The sequence below is a fragment of the Schistocerca serialis genome, chromosome 1, assembly GCF_023864345.2.
Source record: "Schistocerca serialis cubense isolate TAMUIC-IGC-003099 chromosome 1, iqSchSeri2.2, whole genome shotgun sequence".
In the NCBI taxonomy this organism is placed as follows: Eukaryota; Metazoa; Arthropoda; class Insecta; order Orthoptera; family Acrididae; genus Schistocerca; species Schistocerca serialis.
The window spans coordinates 403,484,319-403,497,485 of NC_064638.1; the positions used below are offsets into that span (position 1 = coordinate 403,484,319).

Below are 13,167 nucleotides of genomic sequence, written 5' to 3' on the forward strand. Positions count from 1 at the left end.
GACAATCAATTTCGCTGTGCCCCTGCCAGTCGACGCCCAATGAACGCATCGTTGGGATACGTGTATCCAAGCGAAGTGTGGCGAGTTAAGTAGCGCTATTTAGAGAAAAAATGCGCTGGTACTTAATAGGTTACATCCATTATCGCTGTGTCATAAACAATAAAATGTGCATTTTGTTTCGCTTCCCAATTTTAAGAAAATTCATCACTCCCTCCGTCTTCAGGCCACGAGTGGCCTACCAGGACCATCCGACCGCCGTGTCATCCTGTATGGAGGATGCGGATAGAAGGGGCGTGGGTTCAGCACACAGCTCTCCCGGTCATTATGATTGTATTCTTGACCGAAGCCGGTACTATTCGGTCGAGTAGATCCGGCATCACGAGGCTGAGTGCACCCCGAAAAATGGCAACAGCGCAAGGCGGCCTGGATGGTCACCCATTCAAGTGCCGACCACGCCCGACAGCGCTTAACTTCGGTGATCTCACGGGGACCGGTGTATCCACTGCGGCAAGGCCGTTGCCATACTTTGAGAGAGTTCATACATTTGTTTATTTAAATACTGCCATGAAACATTTAATTTGTTTGCAATATTTTCCATCGATATAGTTAATTAGAATAATGTTGTTAAATAATGCTTCATTTTTAATTAAACTTAATTGCTGTGTAAAAAAAATTCCAAACAGGTGTATTGACGGAGGGAGGAGTGGGTTGGGCAGTGGGCACCGCTTTGACGGTTCTGCCAGCAGTTGAGGATCTGCTCAAGACTAAAGTTTCTATCAAGCATATGGGTCTCGAACTTTGCGTAATAACTTTTGCCACAGTTCTGCTTTCCTTGCAACATCAGTTCGAGAAGCAACCACCCACCACACACTTTAGTAGAAGTGTTACACCTATAACAATGTAAATGTACTTTGGCAGCTCGACCTGCTGCCATTGCTGTGTCATATCCCGCAAATTACAACTGCTGGAACTTTACGAATTTTGCAGAAGTGCCAACATCGCTCATATCATTGTGATCCGCTAGCAGACCGTTTCGAGCTCGACGTCTGTCGTGCATGCCCTGTAAGTGCACACCCACACCTTCGAGCCTTCGCTCTCGTTGCCTTCCTTCCCAGCATTCATCTGCCCCACTTTGGCTGCTTCCCGTTTCCATCCCCCTCCCCCTCCCCTCTGCCCGCTGCCGCGCGCAGCAGTGAAGCCCCCCGCGCCGCCTGACGTCACGCAATCTGGAGGGCGATAGCGACTGGCGGCATCTTAATTGGGACTTCCTGGCGGCACAGATTGCGTGGGCAGGGCCGCGGCCCGCCCGCCGGCTCCGGTTCGTGTCGACGGCCGGACCGGGACCGGGCGAGCGCGCAGGCGCACCGGGAGGGAAGGAGCACAGAGGCGCCTCAGTTGCGTGGCCAGCGGCTCCCGCTGACAGATGCTGCCTGACTGGTAGTGGTGGCCCCAGCCCGCCTCCGCTCTGCTGCATGAAAGGCTCGTTCTGAAACGAATACAGGGCCCCTGATGTGCTCTTCACGGTACTAGAACTAAGCAACTCCGCTTGGCAGGTTGCAGGGCTAGCAAGTATACAGGATGAGTCAGCTGCCCCTACCGATGGGTTTTATGCAACCCACAAGACCTTCAAATATCATATGAAGATTTTAATATTCTCCCAATCGCTGCACGTAAACTATTACAGAAATGATTAACAGGATCTTTTCGTAGAAAATTTAGCGTAGTTAAATTTTTTACAGGGATGTGTTTCCGCCAGATGCCGTACTTTGGAATTATTCGAGAAAAGCGTACAAAAGTAACCTTCAAAATTGACCTGCAGCTGCACTTCATGAATACGTCTACATTACGAAATTTGTCTGGCATTCCGTGAGACCATGTATCTTGTTTATATTACCTAGGTGTGATCTGACTGTCATCTAATCGCTGGCCGGTGCGGCCGAGCGGTTCTAGGCGTTACAGTCTGGAGCCGCGCGACCGCTACGGTCGCAGGTTCGAATCCTGCGTCGGGCATGGGTGTGTGTGATGGCCTTAGATTAGTTAGGTTTAAGTAGTTCTTGCTTGCGAGAGAAAGAGTGTCCAGGGCCGCTATACGGTTGCCTGAGGAGCTATTGCAAGGATCGGGAGATCTGGTTATCATCATCTAGCGAAAGAGTTGGAAAGATAATAACCAAAGGATGTCCCCAAGGTTCCGTCTTAGGAGCCCTCTTCTGGGACATCCATATGGAGCCTTTATTAGATAAATTACAACAAAGTGATGAGGTGCTAGAGGTGATAGCCTACACGGATGACCTCCTCCTGTTGGTTGGTGGCTGTAGCCGCGAAGACATTGAACCGAAAATAGAGACAGCATTAGACAAACTCCAACAGTGGTGCCACACGACTAAAATGACGATATCGCCCAGTAAATCCACCTACCTACTACTAAAAGGACATCTTATTAGAAATCCGACTGTCAGAATATATGGTTCACCAGTTCTCCGACGACGTGAGACACGCTACTTGGGAGTTATCATTGATGAGAGGTGGAGTTTCGGAAAACACATTGATACTGTCACCCAGAGAGCCCTTCAGATATTAAAGGACGCTGTTCGAACAGATCAAGAGGACCAAGACATCGCGCGGCTACCATTCTGCGGTGCAACGACCAGCAAGATCGGCAGAGTCCTGAGCCGGCAAGGAATCAGACCAGTCTTCCGGCCACCCAGGAAGATTAAGGAAATGCTGCGACCCGTGAAAGATAATCTTGGCCTGAGAGTACCGGGAATTTACAGCATTCCTTGCGAGTGTGGCAAAAGTTATGTGGGCCAGTCTATAAGAACTGTCGCCGATCGCAGTGTGGAACATCAGCGTCACCTGAAATACAGGTATCTAGAGAAATCAGCGGTGGCTGCGCACAGTTTGTTAAATAAACATAAGATTTTATTCGATGAAACAAGACTACTTGCTCACGCTTCAAACTATTGGGACTCTGTCATCAGGGAAGCAGTTGAAATTAGACTCTGTGAAAATAATTTCAACAGAGATTCCGGTTATGCACTCAGCAATGCATGGAAGCGCGCAATTGATATAGAAAGAGCGCAGAGAGAGACTTCTTACGTTCCTCGCAGTTCTCCGCCTGTTGCGACGGATGGCGCTGCAAGCAACGCTGGATAAAGCGCGCAAACAAAATCTATGGATATAGAGGCCGCCACCTCAGTACGCATCGGTTTCACCGTGACGTCATCCAGCCAATGAAAAGCCGTCCACTGCTTATAAAAGCGGAAGCCTCACCGGTCCACGACAGTCAGTTTTACCCCTGACGAAGATGATGGAGGTAGTCATCGAAAGCTTGGGATTTTATCCAAATTTGACGCGGCAAGCAAACCGAGAACTTTTTATGCAAGGACTCCGTCGCGAAAGACTTCGTAGTCATTAAATAACCTGATTTCAATAGGCCACAAAAGATTCCATCTTCCTCCACACCTAATTAGACCCTATCACAACAGTATCCTAACCTCAGTTGTGGGCTATGGCTCGGGAGTCTGGGCTCACAGGCTCATGAGGGTTGTGCCCGCCATGGCAGTGAGAAGGGTTCAGAGAAGCGTGGTATTAAGAGCTGTGGGAGCCTACAGAACATCTCCAGGGGGGGGGGGGGGCCCTATTAGTCATAATGGGGCTCTGCCCTCTGGACATAAAGATAAGAGAACAGGCGGCTTGGTATTGGGTCAAGAAGGGAAATTATGAGAAGATTGCGGATATTATGGGTATTAGGGTGGGGGATAAAAGAGAGATAAGGAAAAGAGGGTAGGAGCTCTGGCAGGAGACTTGGGAGGCAGAAGAGGCTGGACGAAGAACCTTCCAGTTTCTACCTGATGTGATGGAACGAGTTGGACTAAAGTATTTTGAGCCCACAAGAGGTCTGATCCACTTTCTCACTGGCCATGGACCCTACCCGACTTACTTATGTCGATTTGGGAAGAGGGCAACACCAGCGTGCGACTGTGGCGATCCGGAAGGTACACCCGAGCATGTGGTTTACGAATGTCCCCTCTTCAATGATATCGCAAACACGCTACGAGACAGACTATCCAACCGAGACACATACCAACTACTCAGACGAGAGGAGACCTTTCAGACTTTAAACACCTTGGCAAACGAGGCATCTCGAAAAGTTCTATATGACTATTTAGGCGAGATACACTAAATAATGACAATCACCACCGATTGCGACCAAAAGCCCTATTCCCATGCCGCCTGTGCGTGGACTGGCCGACTACATCTAAGTTGGAATCCGCCACGTGCAGGACTAGGGGGAGTAGGGAATAACCACCGATTGCGACACACACCAAATATGACGTAGGTTAAGTTAAATTGTAGGACTTAGTTATAGGAAATTAAGATAGGGACTGCAGCGAATTAACATCGAGGCCTGCCCAGTGCCGGGGGCATGCTCTTCGGGGTTAGCTCGAAGAGCAAGGCAAACGAAAGTAGGTTTATATCCTCACTGGCACACATGTGACGCTGCAGATTACATACATAAATTAAATTAGTTGTAGGAATTAGGTACAAACAGTATATGTAGATAGTAGATGCCCATTGTTATGTTAATAAGTGTAGCTCACATACTAACACTAAACTAGCTGCAAAATTTATATAAATGTATAACTGTTAGGACCCACTAATGAATTAAGGAAGTGGGTTGATTTGTATAATTATAATGGTTTAATAATAAAGAATTTTAAAAAAAAGTTCTAGGGGACTGATGACCTCAGATGTTAAGTCCCATAGTGCTCAGAGCCATTTGAACCATTTTGTCACCTAATCACTCATTATTAGTGCAGCTTTAGCCCACTGACTAACGAAAAGGGTGAGGTCATCCACATGAGTGCTAAAAGGATCTCATTAAACTTCGGTTACACGATAAAACGATCTAATCTAAAAGCCATAAATTCAACTAAATACCTAGGTATTACAATCACGAACAAATTAAATTGGAAGGAACACATAGAGAATGTTGTGGGGAAGGCTAACCAAAGACTGCGTTTTATTGGCAGGGCACTTAGAAAATGTAACAGACCTACTAAGCAGACTGCCTATGCTACGCTTGTCCGTCCTCTTTTAGAATACTGCTGCGCGGTGTGGGATCCTTACCAGATAGGACTGAGGGAGTATATCGAAAAAGTTCAAAGAAAGGCAGCACGTTTTGTATTGCCGCGAAATATGGGAGAGAGTGTAACAGAAATGATACAGGATTTGGGATGGAAATCATTAAAAGAAAGGCGTTTTTCGTTGCGACGGAATCTTCTCACGAAATTTCAATCACCAACTTTCTCCTCCGAATGCGAAAATATTTTGTTGACACCGACTTACATAGGGAGGAACGATCACCAAAATAAAATAAGGGAAATCAGAGCTCGTACGGAAAGATATAGCTGTTCATTCTTTCCGTGCGCTATACGAGAATCGAAAAATAGAGAATTGTGAAGGTGGTTCGATGAACCCTCTGCCAGTCACTTAAATGTGATTCGCAGAGTGTCCATGTAGATGTAGATGATATTTGTCCTCATAGCCGACACTAAGCTTACCACTTAAATTTACGAAAATCAGCATTTTTGCCTCACACGCTTTTTCCAAAACTATATACATTTTTGGCAGGAGTTCTTAATAAATCTGTTCTTACTATTTATTGAAGTGATGATGAGGGAATATACAACTGATTTAGAAGTTTTTATTCTTGTGCTATAGCCGAAAAAATATAGGCATGTGCAACGTCACTAGACATTTGTAACACCATGTATCACTTTTCTTTTTCTCTGTTTTGCACACCACGCTATTTCTGGAATTAATTTCTTTATGGGAATGGGGCCGGGGTGGGAGGGATAAATACATCAGAACCGGAGAACGATTGCTTATAGCTCGTAAAATATCGAAAGAAATCCAGTGTCTTATACATCAATGAATAGACTGATTTTTCAGCTTTCCAGTGGCCCACAACGCGTCGTGCCATCTATTAACAGAAACGACGGGAAACTACAAATAAACTGTAGCTGATCCTGCCGTCTCACAAGCGGCAATGTAATAACGGTCTTTAAATCTGCCGCTGGCTGTGAGACGGCTGTGTAAGGCGATGGGTTAACAGGCCTTGCTTGAAAATGAACTTAGTAGTACGAAAATTGTCACCACTTTAATAAAACGCAACTGTGGTGGAATTAAAATAAGGAATTTGTTATCCAAGCAGCTGGTCCTGTCGTCCCTTCAGGTTGCAAATATGCAAACGGGTATTGCTCACACGGCGGTTGCAGTATTGCGCAGTTCATTGCTAAGTAAATATATTTTTCCAAAAGCAACAACTTTTCACGGTTCAGCAGTATTTTGTAAGCTGTTCGCATGTACGTACTATCGACGCATTTAGTGGGAACTATCCAGATACCTCGAAGCCAAACAATTCAACAACAATGAGATGCGGCCCGAGTTACAGGCGAATGCTGATCAGGTGCAGATATGAACGGAACCATGAGACCGGTCATTTTGACGAACTCTAAAGCGGTTGAGGACAGGGTAAGATGCTGCATTCGCTTACAATTTTTCCGAGTTTCCGTATGGTAATGCTCAGAAAGCGGCTCTGAAGCTACAGTATCTTGCATATCGTGTTCGAAGTGTGTAGCAATTGAAGGCAGCGGATAAAGAAAAGCGTCTAGCGTACTGTACATGGTTTCGGTTATTTGTCCATAGAATCGCAGAACTGGACCTAGCACTCTTCACTGATAGGGCGCGAAATGTGTACTTAAAACACTAAACTCTGGTCAGTCTTTCAGTGTCAGAAATTTGGGGTGTAGTGTGCCTCACCGTGTTGTCGAGTTATTTTCCTTCAGGCTACAGTGGACAGGAAGTGCAAAATGGCTAAGCAGTGATGGCTGGAGGACAAATGTAAGGATGTAGCGGCGCATATCACTAGGGGTAAGATACATACTGCCTACAGGAAAATTAAATATACCTTTGGAGAAAAGAGAACCACTTGTATGAATATCAAGAGCTCAGATGGAAGCCCAGTTCTAAGCAAAGAAGGGAAAGCGGAAAGGTGGAAGGAGTATATAGAGGGTTCATAGAAGGTCGATGTTCTTGAGGAAAATATTATAGAAATGGAAGAGAATGTAGACACAGATGAAATAGGAGATATGATACTGCGTGACGAGTTTGACAGAACACTGAAAGACCTAAGTCTAAACAACGCCCCGGGAGCAGACAACATCCCATGAGAACAACTGACAGCCTCGGGAGAGACAGGCCTAACAGAACTCTACCATCTAGTGAGCAAGATGTATGAGACAGGCGAAATACCCTCAGACTTCAAGAATAATATAATAATCCCAATCCCAAAAAAAGCAGGTGTTGACATGTGAAAATTACCGAACTATCAGTTAAATAAGCCACGGATGCAAACTGCTAATACGAATTCTGTACAGACGAATGGAAAAACTGGTAGATGCTGACCTCGGGGATGATCAGTTTGAATTCCGTAGAAATGTTGGAACACGTGAGGCAATACTGACCCTACGACTTATCTTAGAAAATAGATTAGGGAAAGACAAACATACGTTTCAAGTATTTGTAGACTTAGAGAAAGCTTTTGACAATGTTGACTGGAACACTCTCTTTCAAATTCTGAAGGTGGCAGGGGCAAAATGCAGGGAGCGGAAGGCTACTTACAATTTGTACAGAAACCAGATGGCAGTTATGAGTCAAGGGGCACGAAAGGGAAGCAGTGGTTGGGAAGAGAGTGAGACAGGGTTGTAGAGTGTCGCCGATATTATTCAATCCGTATATTGAGCAAGCAGTAAAGGAAACAAAAGAAAAATTTGGAGTGTGAATTAAAATGCAAGGAGAAGAAATAAAATCTTTGAGGTTCGCCGATGACATTGTAATCCTGTCAGAGACAGCAAAGGACCTGGAAGAGCAGCTGAAAGGACTGGACAGTGTCTTGAAAGGAGGATGTAAGATGAACATTAATAAAGCAAAACGAGGATAATGGAATGCAGTCGAATTAAATCGGGTGATGCTGCGGGAATTAGATTAGCAAATGAGACGCTTAAAGTAGTAAATGAGTTTTGCTATTTGGGAAGCAAAATAACTGATGATGGTCGAAGTAGAGAGGATATAAAATGTAGACTGGCAATGGCAAGGAAATCGTTTCTGAAGAAGAGAAATTTGTTAACATCGAGTATAGATTTAAGTGTCAGGAAGTCGTTTCTGAAAGTATTTGTATGGAGTGTAGCCATGTATGGAAGTGAAACGTGGACGATAAATAGTTTGTACAAGAAGAGAATAGAAGCTTTCGATATGTGGTGCTACAGAAGAATGCCGAAGATTAGATGGGTAGATCACATAACTAACGAGGAGGTATTGAACAGAATTGGAGAGAAAAATTTGTGGCACAACTGGACTAGAAGAAGGGATACGTTGGTAGGGCATATTCTGAGGCATCAAGGGATCACCAATTTAGCATTGGAGGGCAGCGTGGAGAGTAAAAATCGTAGAGGGAGACCAAGAGATGAATACACTAAACAGATTCAGAAGTATGTAGGTTGCAGTAGGTACTGGGAGATGAAGAAGCTTGCACAGGATGGAGTAGCATGGAGAGCTGCATCAAACCAGAGTCTGGACTGAAGACCACAACAACAACAACAGTGGACAGTGTTGTGTGCCAAGGCGTCATTACACAGTTTATTTCAATTCTTGATGCTGATGTGCGCTTCTTTTCGATCACACTGTATCTTCATTCACGTGGAAGATGAATCTTTTTCAACCACCAAGTAGCTTGTTGTTTTACTTTTCTTCCAATTAACACTGGCTTTTGTTACGGCTTAACACTCTCTGGATTTATTTTTGTTTATACCGAGTTAGGTAGCTTCGACTTTGTGCTAAAGAAAGACTCGTACAAAAGACACGTCACGCGTGCCCGGACGAGACGTAGGTCTGTCCGGCAGCAAGAAGGGACAGCAGCAGGGCGACACGAAGGGAAGGGCAGACGTGCGCCCGCAGTAACAAGGCGGCGGTCCAGGACCCTAACGAAGGACGGAGGTGGCGCCAGGGCAGGCCAGCGGCGCTCGTTAAGGGGACCGCCAGGAGACGGCGTCGCAGCGTCAGCGGCGACTCAGCAGCGCCGCGCCGCGCCGCGCCGCGCCGCCACGCCCACTGCCGGCCACGACCCACGGCGCTTCTGCAACCCGCGGCGCCGCCCCCTGCTTGGCCTGTCCTCTGCCCCGGCTCTTCTCTTCTCCAGCTCTTTCCCTCAGGCTTGTCCTCACTGGCACGCGGAACAACGGACGGTGACCCAACCTCTAATCAGCTTCTCACTTCGCTGCCTCACCAAGCAAGTCGCACGAAGCAGAAGCTGAGTATGCTGAGGTGATAAAAGTCATGCGATAGTGAAATGCCCATATACAGATGGTGGTAGTATCGCTAACACAAGGTAAAAGTGAACGCAGAAGGGAAATTAGTGCTAGACGGATGGGGCATTCTATTTCGGAAACTTTTAGGAATGAGGACCACTTCTCAATCTTGAACAAATTGGCAAACGAGATCTCACACTAAGTCATAAAGGAATTCCTAAGGAACAACAATTAAGATCTCACATTGTTACTGACTTTGTAAGACGTCGTGGTCTCCTGACCTTCCGCCCTTACAATCATATTCCGTACATCAAGACGCTTCATTCGAACCCAAACTCGACAAGATAAAGTCAGTGTTGTATGAATTCATGTAAACGATATGCAATTAACAAGTAAGTGCACCGTGGTTGAAATACTCGAGGCTGGCGTACAATCATGCATTCCAGACACGACGGTCACAGAAGCTTTTAGTTCGGGAGAGAAACTTCACAACGGGATGCCAGTCCCTTCAGAGTACAACCCAGCCTATGTCGGCCGGTGACCGCCCGTGTACTGGACAGCATGGGCCAGAGTGAAAAGGGGGAACGACCCCGTGTTCGGCTTAAATGCAAATTCTGCTACATTGATTGGGAGTGGCCAGCCTTTACTCATAGCACGCAGTTTCAGAGATTTTCACAGGGAGACAGCAAACGTGAAATGCCAATGCTACAGGTTTCTGGATTGGTCGCCTTAAACAAAACGTCATTCTCCCGTTTTAGAAGAACAATGCTGATTGGCAGACGATATTTCTGACTCCTTGAGCTGAAGGAACAATGGAAGAGACCGAAAGATATACCCCTTGATGTCTGGCGTGGAGAGAGGCCGTTCCGTTGTCGCTCTTGGAGCAAGGAACAAGTCTCTCCTCAGTACTTCACTGGGAGAGCACCTCTGTCGAGAGCGAATCAAAGTGCTACTCTATACTGAGTCTTTGCGATTAAGTGTTGTTCACTGTGCGTTGTGAACGGACAGAGTTATAGTTAAATGCCTGCGAGTGAATTTTGAGTGGCATCACGGTGGACTGGTTATCTGACCGGTGTACCACGCCAAAAGTTAGACTAGGGGCGAATAGGAATCCTTGACCTCATCAAGGCATAGGGAGAGTTTGATTGGCGAAGGTCAAGCCAGATAGAACGAGAGTTATCTTATTTGTCAGCAGCGAGCGGCGCGGACAGCAGTCATCGCAGCTTACGGTATTGTGCACTACAGCTATTGCGAGCCCCATGTTTCCTCCACAACAGTACACTGCACTGCATTTCACACGCGACAGCCTCGACCGTACCTAACAACATTCAAAGGATAATTATTCAAGTTGAGTAGGCGTGCCTCTCAGCCATTCTGCCAAGTCAACAACTATCTTAAACTTTGTATATAAATTTCATTAGCGAATCCTGTCCTTCGGAGGTAACTTCACATTCCAAAAAGAACCAGGATATAACTTGTTCAATTCATAACTAAAAGTGCCATTGTGATTTTTCAGGATTTTTCCAAAATAAATAATAACGTTCGTTAGTTTCATGTTTTTCTTACACTAACTAGCACTATTCCAGTATCCAAGATCCCACTAGTTACGTAAGAAATTTTGTGAATTTTTGTGTCATTTCCTTACAGCGGACGACTCCAGAAGATATTTATTGCAGAAAGTTTTTCAGGCATTTCTCTTTAGAACGTTAGGAGCGTCTGTCTGACTTCTGTAGTAGTGTGGGGGTGGAAATTGCATCTTTCAGGAGCCACAGGGTTAAGGGTACATCTCAGAGTAATCCGTTGCGCAGAATAACTGGTCAGCCCCACACCTCAGAACTTGACTCCGTGCACTTGTCCCGTTCCGCCGAGGCGTGGACTTTGCCAGCCGCTTCACGGCTGGAATCCGCCACGTCTGGGATTAGGGGGAGGGTGCGTCTTTCTTACCGATTCAGACACTCACCGAATTCGACGTTAGGTTAAATATTAGGTTAGATGTAGGATAAGCTAGGATAGCAACACTAGTGTAGTACTGCAGCGATCAACAACTCCGGCCCAGCCCTGTCCCAGGGGCGTGTTCACCGGCATTAGTTCGGTGAACACGGCCAACAACGCAGGCTTATACTACGCTGGCACACCTGCAACGCTGCAGGTAAACGTAGATTAGCATAAGCAGAAATAGGTTCAAAATGGCTCTGAGCACTATGGGACTTAACATCTGCGGTCATTAGTCCCCTAGAACTTAGAACTACTTAAACCTAACTAACCTAAGGACGTCACACACATCCATGCCCGAGGCAGGATTCGAACCTGCGACCGTAGCGGTCGCGCGGTTCTAGACTGAAGCGCCTAGAACCGCTCGGCCACTTCGGCCGGCTGCAGAAATAGGCTAACAGAATCTATACACAGTAGTAGTGCCCATAGTGTGAGCGGAAGAACTAACCATAGAACAAGCTGTAGTAATAACACTTGAATTGTATCAATTAGGACCCACTAATTGTTTAAGGTGGTGGGTTGTTTATGTATCATATGTATTGAAGAATAAAGATTTCTTTTTTTTAAAAAAAAAATTCAACCTTCCAGAATGTCCAGAGTGTGCCGAGATACCACATTTCAGTCATTACCTCTCACCTCGGACAACACAGTGACTGACGGCCTTTACTTAACGACAGAGAGAGCCGATTTCTGCTTCTAGTTGTCAGTGCAAAGAGTCAAGCAACTGTGTGTGAAACAACGGCAACACTGTGGAAAGTACGACGAACGTGTCCGCTAGGATAGTGCACCGAAATCTGTCGTTAATGGGCTATGGTAGCAGACGACCAACGCGAGTGGCTTTGCTAATAGCAGGACACCGCCTGCAGCGTCTCTGCTGTGCTCATAACCATATCGGTTGGACTGTAGACGACTGAAAAACCGTGGCCTGGAGAGATGAGTCTCTATTTCAGTTGGTATGGGCTGATGGTAGGGTTAGAATCTGACCGCACGAAGTCATGGACTCAAGTTGTCAAAAAGGCACCGTGCAAGCTGTTGGTGGCTCCATAATTATGAGGACTGTGTCTACATGGAATGAAGTGGGTTCTCTGGTTAAATAGAACCAGTCATTGACTGAAAATGGTTATAGGAGTTGCCAAATTAAACGCCTTTCAGCCGTCAATTTTCAACTTTATTTTATTTGGCAGTTTCAGCGTTTTACTACGCCATCTTCAGGCCCCTGACCGACGTGTAGGAATAATCTACCTCGCTTGTGATCGAAGCAGGGGCCAGAAGTACTGATATTGGTAGATATTCGCTACAGTGACCACTTCAGCCATCACATACCGACTGTTAGATAAACATTTAAATCACACAGTCAATGATGAAGGTAGACTATTCGTACACGTCGTCAGGGGCATGAAGATGGCGTAGTAGAACGCTGAAACTGGTTGCCTAGTAAAATAAGGTTGTAAATTGACGGCTGATGGCTCTAATGGTTCAAATGACTCCGAGCACTATGGCACTTAACTGCTGAGGTCATCAGTCCCCTAGAACTTAGAACTACTTAAACCTAACTAACCTAAGGACATCACACACATCCATGCCCGACGCAGGATTCGAACCTGCGACCGTAGTGGTCGCGCGGTTCCAGACTCTAGCGCCTAGAACCGCTCGGCCACTCCGGCCGGCCAATTGATGGCTGAAAGGTGTTTAATTTGACAGTCTATATCGAAAAGCCAAGTCCCCCAGCCATCGCTAAAAAGATGGACATACAGGAAAAGGTTTTGCTCGGCTACGTGGAGACCATTTGCAGCCATTCTTGGACTTT

General features: G+C 46.1%; 1 pseudogene; it reads right to left on the reverse strand.

The window, feature by feature from the left end:
* Window positions 1–403: 403 nt before the first annotated feature.
* Window positions 404–521, reverse strand: LOC126424330 (5S ribosomal RNA; annotated as a pseudogene).
* Between the last annotated feature and the right edge of the window lie 12,646 nt (window positions 522–13,167).